We start from the raw sequence: 10,805 nt of genomic DNA on the forward strand, positions 1-10,805 counted from the left end.
ACAGACACAGACAGCCCAGCCTGTGCCGTGTCTGTGCCTGTAGTCAAAAGCAGCTGTCGCTCATTATAAGTTGCGTCAAGGGAGAATCACTTTTTTGTTTTTTTATGAGGAGAGCATGAGTTTCGATTCTTCGAAAATGCTTTGGTGAATTCCCAATGAAAGGCTTGTCAGGACTGTTTCAGTGGCCTAAAATCTATATTGCGATATACATTGCAGCCTATCGCGATAACGATAGCCTATATATTGCGATATAAAAATTATAATAAAACCATTTCAGAACAGTTTACATAGACGATAAGGAAAGACCGATTTGGGGTTTTCATAAGCTGTAAGCCATATATTATCAAAATTGTAATACTTAAAGGCTTGAAATATCTCACTTTGCATGTAATGAGTCTAATATAGCCAATTAGTTTCACCTTTTAAGTTGAATTATTGAGATAAATGAACTTTTGCACAATAATCTAATTTTCTTAGAACACCAGAGTATAACATTATATAAAAAGAGAAAATACTACATTTCTGATATTCATGACCGCACACTTTGCATATTATAGCCTACTATTCATACAACTCCACCTCTTTAATTCAGCTGTCTGGATTAAGCCTTAAAATACTGTAAACAAAGTAGCATAGTTGGCTATCATATCGTCTAGCCTACTACTGGTTGGACTGTTCAGTTTCCCCACGTGTAGGACTATTTTGAAGGTTTCAAGGTAGGCTGATATATTTTCTCTTGGGACAGGCCCTTTTAGTTGGAAAACATACATTCTAAGAATTAGAGGAGCCTCGATGAAGGGTTGAACAGCAAAAGAAGCCTCCATGAAGGGGTTCCCTGTAATGACCAGTACCGGCGTTGGAACCTCTGGATCCTAGCAACCAAATAAATAAATAAACAAATAAATAAATACATACATACATACATACATACATACATACATACATACATACATAGATAAATGCATACATTAACACATACAAACAACAATGAGATGTTACAAATGGGAAATCAATAACAAGCAACAAACATAATTTTGGCTAATTGACAAACCTTACCTTTCTATTGATCACATAAAGTGCTTTGGGGTTCTCTCTGAACAGGTATGGAAGGAGCAAGGTGCCCAGGATGACTTGCAGACCTTTTGTTTAAAAGAGAAATAGAAATTCAAAATATATTAGAGAAAGAACTTTCCCACATTGCCATTCATTCACTAGTGCTTGCATGTAGTGTATTGTTGTATGTTTTACATTTGCAAATGTAAAATTGAATTATATTTAAGAATGACTCATAAGATTAACTTAGATGACATGGCACATGCATTTAATATAATAGAGAGGATACCCTGAACTCTCACCTCTGTGACACTCCTCATGTTGCATTGATTTGGCCTCCTCATACATGCAAAAGAGGTCCTGTCCAGTAGCTCGCCGCTGACATTCCTCTATGACCTTCTTTGCGATTTGACCCATTCCTGTCATGATGCTGCGGTCTATGTCAACATCTAGCTGGCTTTGTGATTCTGTGAGGAGCTGTAATCACACACACACACACACACACACACACACACACACACACACACACACACACAGATAGACAGAGAGAGACAGCCACAGAGAGAGAGAAAACAAATATTAAATACTATGTGAGATACATTTGATTTTAGAGCTGATGAGGGAATAGTTAGTTATAGTACTTACTATAACTGGGAATCTTAGCCCAGGATATTCTTCAAGGGCCTCCATAGTTGAATGAGTTTGCCAGTATTTTCTCCTCTCTACTCGTGTGCGGATCATTTTGTCTTGCAGGATGGATAGATTGGGATGTTTCTTAAGGCATTCGGCCCGCATTTTTTTCCTGGTGACACCTGAGGCTGGCTGCATCCTCTCCTTGCACGCTGGCTGCATCCTCTCCTTGCACATTGGCTGTCTGATTACTCGGTCCAGTCTGCAAATGATAAAAAAAAACATGTTTAATGCAAAGTACGATTGGTTCTGAGAGGTCCTATGCAAGGAGAACGGCTGCTTAGAAGCAATATTGGACTCATGACGATCCTGGATGTTAAAGTGTAAGTCTGGCGTAAATTGACCCATAGTCCTGTTGTATAAGTCAAGGCAAGTCAAGTCAACTTTATTTATATAGCGCATTTCATACACAGAGGTCATTCAGTGTGCTTTACATAAACAAAAGCAAACAGGAATAGTTGATAAAAGCATAGAAGGGCAATAAGCTCACCACATGCAGCTTAAAGCAGACCCATGGGGGAGATAGCCAGTCACACACTTCTTCCACAGATTTGTTCATTCTGAAATGAATGAAAGGTAAAGAAAATAGACCAGGAGCCCAGAGGGGTCAGCCTAGTTGGGAAGGTTACCAATTTTTATTGGTACTACGATGTCTGGCATGGTCCCCAGATAGAGGAACGGCACGTCTGCCGGGTTCCCTCTGGTGGGTGTGGCCAGGGGGGGTGTAAAACTAGCACCCCAAAAATGGGCTAGATTAGTTGGTGAGGTTACCATTTGAAACCTGTTGCAAATTGTTTGCCATGGTCCCCTGATTGAGGAATGGCCACTGCCAGATGTTTTTAGTGGTGGGCGGGGCTTGCCAGACATCATTAAGTGAGGGGTGGAAAATGGGCTAGATCAGTTGGTGAGGTTACCACTTGAAACCTGTTACAAATTGTTCATCATAGTCCCCTGATAGAGAAATGACCACTGCCAGACATTTTTAGTGGTGGGTTACCCCCGGCAGACGCCCCCGAATGATGACACCCCCAAAAATGGGCTAGATCAGTTGGTGAGGTTACCACTTGAAACCTGTTGTAAATTGTTCATCATAGTCCCCTGATAGAGAAATGACCATTGCCAGACATTTTTTGTGGTGGGTTACCCCCGGCAGACACCCCCATATGATGACACCCCCAAAAATGGGCTGGATCAGTTGGTGAGGTTACCTATTCAAACCTGTTTAAAAAAATGTCAATATGGTCCTCTGACAGAAAAATTACCACAGCCAGACATTTTTGTTGGTGGGTTACACCAGCAGATGCCCCTGTATGATGGCACCTCAAAAATGGAGTAGATCAGCTGGTGAGGCTACCAATTGTTAAACGCCTGCAACTGCCAGAGTTAGGCCTATTTCAGACCAGAATGGGGAATTGGGACGAGACGAAAGCGATTTTTACCGGCGGTGGCGAAAATGGAAACAGAACTTTGCTTTTATTTTTATTTTATTTCAAGTTATTTTATTTTACATCATGTTTATCTTACTTTACTGTACAGCACATTGAATTGCATTTATGTATGAAATGCACTATACAAATAAAATTGCCTTGCCTTGCCTTCCACACCAACACGATGGTAGACAGGCGGCAGCGGCGCGGGAGCTGCTCTGCATTTGGAAAATAGAGCTTGAGCAGAATTTTGACGGCAGTGGCAGGTAGTGTCCTGTTGAAATGAATGGCAAAGTAGCAAACTAGCATTGTATATGGGGAGATTTTGAACAGGACTGGCTGTGCTCGCCAACACTGTCGGTGCGAAAGGCCGAGTAGAACACACCGCCTGATACCCGGCTGTCTTCTCGCTGCTGACACGCCACGCTCTTGTGTGTATCTGGCCCTATATCCCAAAAACGGGCCACAAAGCTTGCCCAAAAACTTTGGCTTGCCACACAAAGCGACTTCATGTATTATAGAGTACAAACTCACAAGATTTATTGCAAAAAAGGTTGACCATCTAGACAGTGAAGGTCTCAAGGACTGGTGAAAATTCGAGCACTTCTTTAAATTTAATGAGCAAAACATAAAGTCGCCTGTATTAAAAGTCGGTCATTGTAGAAGCCTTGGCCTCCGAAATCAAATCTTTTTATGTACCAATTATAGACCATTAGCACACAAAATTTGGTGCAAATCTGTCCACTCTTTCAAAAGGTAAAGCATTTACACAAAATACCTTTCTGAGTGGCCAGCAAAAAAATAATAATTTCAATCAAAAAGATCCATGTCACTTTTTTTCTAACACACTGTACGGGATAAAGGAGCTGATCCTTGCCACATGTACAGTAATATCCCATCATCTGAAGGCCTCAGATCACCACTCCAGATTTTTTTTTTTCAAATCTAAAGTGGTCAATTGATGGGATTGGACTGTCATTTGGATCGAGCTGAAGACTGCTGAAGGTTGGTTCAAACATTTTCTATTATCATTTAATATAATTTTATATCATTATATAGTCCTATCTTTCTTTGCCCCTTATTGTTGAGCTCTACATTTATGTATGTATGTATGTATGCATGTATGTATGTATACATGTATGTATGTACGTGTGTACTAGGGCCGTAATGATATTGTATCGAACCGAGAAATTGTGATACACAGATTCACAATACTGTATCGCGATACAAGGAGGCAGTATCATGATACGCCCTTTTAACGTTTTGATACCGATCAGGCCAGAAAACTACATGATATGAAGTGATAGTGCTTCCAAACAATCATTATTATATAGAAACTTTTAAAAAGTAACAGTAGCCTCTTGTAACCTGTTCTACCTATAAACTATCATAGTTTTTATTCATAAAGTTTATAATGTTGGCAAATGTGAAATAGTGTGGTGTATCGAACTGTAGCTCATGAATAGTGATTCAAACCGAATCGTGAGTTGAGTGTATCGTTACACTTCTAGTGTGTAAATATCTCTGTATATCAGAAGGTTACAAAATCACTGCCTGAAAACCCATTCTTCCAGATGGCTTAGGATCTAAGAGACTAAGTATTTGAATTGATAGGCCTGAATATTTAATTGATAGGCCTAAGAATTATGTAAGTCTATAGCCTCCTACAATGAATTCTGTTGGTCATTTGATCATTATCTTATCATCATCATCTATCTTGCGTCAGTGTGCTGAAATGTACTGAGATGGACAGTGACAACGAGGTGGGAGAAGAGCCAACAGAGAACAATGGCTTTGAAGAAGGACTGGGCCAACAAAGTATGCCACTTATCAGTGGAATTAATGAAAATGCAGAGGTTAGTACTTTATTTGACCACTGGCTATTCTTCTGTGCCCTCATTCTGTGCACTCATTTATTCACAAAATCATAATTAATTGAATGTACATATGTTGTATCTGAATGGGAAACATTAGAACTGAACCAGCTCAACTGACAACTCTCTTTGACATTCTGTCTCAGCAGGAAATCAGAATGGAAACTGATCACATATGTTTCATCTGTCAGAAAGAGCTGGAAGATCAGAGCAGACTTAAGTCATTTGTTGAAAAGACCTGGGATTCACTCAACCGAGCTATCAAATTACGTAAGGAACTCAAGTCGGACAAATTTCAGGATGCCACCAGAAGAATGTCTGACTGCAGTGGGCATTACATAAATTTAGAAGCCACTTTCAGTCTTGGCTCCTCCTTTCCCTTTACTTTCTTTCTATCTTTCCCACAGAAAATGCAGGTGCCTTTTAACAATCCTTGCTCATCTGTTTTAGGAATGGAACTCCTTTGTCTGGTTGCCACTTGCATCTTTTTGTCAGGGACTGGAGAAGCTTGTGCAGCAGGGCGTTTCACAGCTGTGTAGTTGCTGTAACACCTTGGGTGATATTGAAAATTTATGTAATGCCAACTGCAGTCAGACATTCTTCTGGTGGCATCCTGAAATTTGTCCGACTTGAGTTCCTTACGTAATTTGATAGCTCGGTTGAGTGAATCCCAGGTCTTTTCAACAAATGACTTAAGTCTGCTCTGATCTTCCAGCTCTTTCTGACAGATGAAACATATGTGATCAGTTTCCATTCTGATTTCCTGCTGAGACAGAATGTCAAAGAGAGTTGTCAGTTGAGCTGGTTCAGTTCTAATGTTTCCCATTCAGATACAACATATGTACATTCAATTAATTATGATTTTGTGAATAAATGAGTGCACAGAATGAGGGCACAGAAGAATAGCCAGTGGTCAAATAAAGTACTAACCTCTGCATTTTCATTAATTCCACTGATAAGTGGCATACTTTGTTGGCCCAGTCCTTCTTCAAAGCCATTGTTCTCTGTTGGCTCTTCTCCCACCTCGTTGTCACTGTCCATCTCAGTACATTTCAGCACACTGACGCAAGATAGATGATGATGATAAGATAATGATCAAATGACCAACAGAATTCATTGTAGGAGGCTATAGACTTACATAATTCTTAGGCCTATCAATTAAATATTCAGGCCTATCAATTCAAATACTTAGTCTCTTAGATCCTAAGCCATCTGGAAGAATGGGCTTTCAGGCAGTGATTTTGTAACCTTCTGATATACAGAGATATTTACACACTAGAAGTGTAACGATACACTCAACTCACGATTCGGTTTGAATCACTATTCATGAGCTACAGTTCGATACACCACACTATTTCACATTTGCCAACATTATAAACTTTATGAATAAAAACTATGATAGTTTATAGGTAGAACAGGTTACAAGAGGCTACTGTTACTTTTTAAAAGTTTCTATATAATAATGATTGTTTGGAAGCACTATCACTTCATATCATGTAGTTTTCTGGCCTGATCGGTATCAAAACGTTAAAAGGGCGTATCATGATACTGCCTCCTTGTATCGCGATACAGTATTGTGAATCTGTGTATCACAATTTCTCGGTTCGATACAATATCATTACGGCCCTAGTACACACGTACATACATACATGTATACATACATACATGCATACATACATACATACATAAATGTAGAGCTCAACAATAAGGGGCAAAGAAAGATAGGACTATATAATGATATAAAATTATATTAAATGATAATAGAAAATGTTTGAACCAACCTTCAGCAGTCTTCAGCTCGATCCAAATGACAGTCCAATCCCATCAATTGACCACTTTAGATTTGAAAAAAAAAAATCTGGAGTGGTGATCTGAGGCCTTCAGATGATGGGATATTACTGTACATGTGGCAAGGATCAGCTCCTTTATCCCGTACAGTGTGTTAGAAAAAAAGTGACATGGATCTTTTTGATTGAAATTATTATTTTTTGCTGGCCACTCAGAAAGGTATTTTGTGTAAATGCTTTACCTTTTGAAAGAGTGGACAGATTTGCACCAAATTTTGTGTGCTAATGGTCTATAATTGGTACATAAAAAGATTTGATTTCGGAGGCCAAGGTTTCTACAATGACCGACTTTTAATACAGGCGACTTTATGTTTTGCTCATTAAATTTAAAGAAGTGCTCGAATTTTCACCAGTCCTTGAGACCTTCACTGTCTAGATGGTCAACCTTTTTTGCAATAAATCTTGTGAGTTTGTACTCTATAATACATGAAGTCGCTTTGTGTGGCAAGCCAAAGTTTTTGGGCAAGCTTTGTGGCCCGTTTTTGGGATATAGGGCCAGATACACACAAGAGCGTGGCGTGTCAGCAGCGAGAAGACAGCCGGGTATCAGGCGGTGTGTTCTACTCGGCCTTTCGCACCGACAGTGTTGGCGAGCACAGCCAGTCCTGTTCAAAATCTCCCCATATACAATGCTAGTTTGCTACTTTGCCATTCATTTCAACAGGACACTACCTGCCACTGCCGTCAAAATTCTGCTCAAGCTCTATTTTCCAAATGCAGAGCAGCTCCCGCGCCGCTGCCGCCTGTCTACCATCGTGTTGGTGTGGAAGGCAAGGCAAGGCAATTTTATTTGTATAGTGCATTTCATACATAAATGCAATTCAATGTGCTGTACAGTAAAGTAAGATAAACATGATGTAAAATAAAATAACTTGAAATAAAATAAAAATAAAAGCAAAGTTCTGTTTCCATTTTCGCCACCGCCGGTAAAAATCGCTTTCGTCTCGTCCCAATTCCCCATTCTGGTCTGAAATAGGCCTAACTCTGGCAGTTGCAGGCGTTTAACAATTGGTAGCCTCACCAGCTGATCTACTCCATTTTTGAGGTGCCATCATACAGGGGCATCTGCTGGTGTAACCCACCAACAAAAATGTCTGGCTGTGGTAATTTTTCTGTCAGAGGACCATATTGACATTTTTTTAAACAGGTTTGAATAGGTAACCTCACCAACTGATCCAGCCCATTTTTGGGGGTGTCATCATATAGGGGTGTCTGCCGGGGGTAACCCACCACAAAAAATGTCTGGCAATGGTCATTTCTCTATCAGGGGACTATGATGAACAATTTACAACAGGTTTCAAGTGGTAACCTCACCAACTGATCTAGCCCATTTTTGGGGGTGTCATCATTCGGGGGCGTCTGCCGGGGGTAACCCACCACTAAAAATGTCTGGCAGTGGTCATTTCTCTATCAGGGGACTATGATGAACAATTTGTAACAGGTTTCAAGTGGTAACCTCACCAACTGATCTAGCCCATTTTCCACCCCTCACTTAATGATGTCTGGCAAGCCCCGCCCACCACTAAAAACATCTGGCAGTGGCCATTCCTCAATCAGGGGACCATGGCAAACAATTTGCAACAGGTTTCAAGTGGTAACCTCACCAACTAATCTAGCCCATTTTTGGGGTGCTAGTTTTACACCCCCCCTGGCCACACCCACCAGAGGGAACCCGGCAGACGTGCCGTTCCTCTATCTGGGGACCATGCCAGACATTGTAGTACCAATAAAAATTGGTAACCTTCCCAACTAGGCTGACCCCTCTGGGCTCCTGGTCTAAAAGGTCAGATTTCTACACCCCTTTGATTCTATAATTCACTTTGCAAATAAATCCATTTTGATAAAAAAAAAGGTTTAAAATCTGAAAGGATTCCTAGTGGCGACAACACTGCGCAACACTAGTCCAATGTAACAACATGATAACAATGTTTCCATTTAGCTGCTAACGTTACTGTCAACTAGCAGAGGCAGCAGACTGTACGAACTACTGTGGCGACATTGCTAGCTGGTGCTGGCATCAAGGGGGCAGCGAACGTTCTGAGAGTGTAGACAGTATGGCGGCCGCCATGCTAAGAAGAAGACCGTGGCTAGCTGGCCATTCCATTGAATCCTATGAGGCGTAAGCGCCACTTTGACATCAAATTACGTTAGAGCTGAAGCGTTTTAAGCCTTTATATGAACATTTTCTATTGTCGGGGTACATACTACATTGTGAAATTGACATAATAATCTCGTAACTGTCTTATCGGCTGAGTAATTAACGTTTTTCCGAAGTCAATGCTAAAGTGTTAAAGGCGCATGCGTCCAGCGAGAGTAAAGCGTTGCCATAGGTCAGACTCGGTTAGACTACGTGCCTGCGTCACATGTACGACACCTGAGCCTGCGCAGGAGACAAGAAGACCTAAAAAAAACCGTTGAGATTTGCTTCCTCGGTCTCTGCTGCCGTCTACGTGATAGCTCTGTCCATATCTTTTACTGTCTATGGCTGGCATCCCAAGTATCAAACAAACTGTGGTGTCATTTTCAACGACAGCTTTAAACATATCTTTAGTCAAACGGGAAAAATAGGAGAATATAGTAGCCTAGGCTAAATGTATGTGTGTGTATTATGACTGACGTTAACTAAGCTAGCATTCAGGGAACGATTAGCTAGCTATGATAAGTGATAACCAAAACCGATTTAGCAGCTGGACTATGGGAATATAAATGTCGACGCTGACTACCCCGGACATGTTGTCACTAGACATTTCTAGGTCTAAAATGAATTGACAGATATAAAAGTTAATGTTTACCAGTATAGACTCGCTAACGTTAATGTTACCCACCTTTGAGTTGTTCGTTGAATGGAAAGTCGTTGGAAAGTCCGTCACGGCAGTTCAAAATGTTCCACGCTCGCGGACAAACAATGGCCATGCAGGTTCCTCAAAGAACCCCAAAGATGGGAAGGTTCCTGGAGAATCCCCAAAGTGCCTCGAAGCACCTCTAATTCTTAGAGTGTACTGGTATTGAGACGATGAGTCAATTTGAATGCAATTGTTTTAATCAAATATGTGTACCATGATGCTAACCGGATTTAGCCTAACGTTAACAATAATTAGCTAGTCGTCTTCTATGCGTTATTGCTTTCACGATTGTGAATGTTTTATTTGGATTGTGCATGTCAAGGGGCGGGTGTCCAATGAGCGCGCACGAGACGGAGGAGAGAGAGAGGGAGAGGGAGAGGGAGAGAAAGCGGGCCGAGGGGGGGGGGGTTATTTCTATTCTTTTGTTAAATTGCCCACCTAGCTTACAACGAAAACTTGCTAAAGAAATGTAGGCTATAGGCTACTTTCACCCGAGCAGCGTCAGGTGCACCACTGCGACCTATAATTTTTTTCAGTTGCACCAGAGGGTTAAAGCGGATCTTTTGGTTGCACTCTTAAAAAGTTTGGGAGCTGGAGCCCTGAATTTCGTCATCAACATGCATACTGCGATAGTGCAATATAACTGAAATCTCTATCGCAGGCCAGTTTTATATCGTTTATATCGCATATCGTTTATAGGCTACCGCCCATTACCTAGCCTAGTCCTGCTATATCTTCAAAAAGGAAGGGCGCTTTTAGTAGGCCTACTGATTCGCTGGGAGCTGTATTGAGTTAGGCATACAACTGAAATCTCAGTTGAGTAGTTTTGCTAGTTTTACCTTCTGTACACAGTTTGCAATGCTCAACCATATACTTATTATCTATTGTTGCAGTGTATTGGCACTAGGCCTTTAACTAATAACTTAGAGGAATCAAGTTTAAGCTGCATGGGCTCAACTTGCCAAAATAGGCCTACATTCATATGCTATGAATATTTTTGCATTTGCAAATGTTTGCATTTTTAAATTTGCATAGGATTATTTTCCAAAATGATTTTTCCTTGATATGAAG

The 10,805-nt window shown here is 40.8% G+C and overlaps 1 pseudogene; it reads right to left on the reverse strand.

Annotated features, from left to right (window-relative positions):
• LOC134098370 (cytochrome P450 2K1-like) overlaps positions 1–10,805 on the reverse strand; it is a 298,065-nt pseudogene that overhangs the window by 76,582 nt on the left and 210,678 nt on the right.

The sequence above is a fragment of the Sardina pilchardus genome, chromosome 12 (assembly GCF_963854185.1).
Source record: "Sardina pilchardus chromosome 12, fSarPil1.1, whole genome shotgun sequence".
Taxonomy (NCBI): Eukaryota; Metazoa; Chordata; class Actinopteri; order Clupeiformes; family Clupeidae; genus Sardina; species Sardina pilchardus.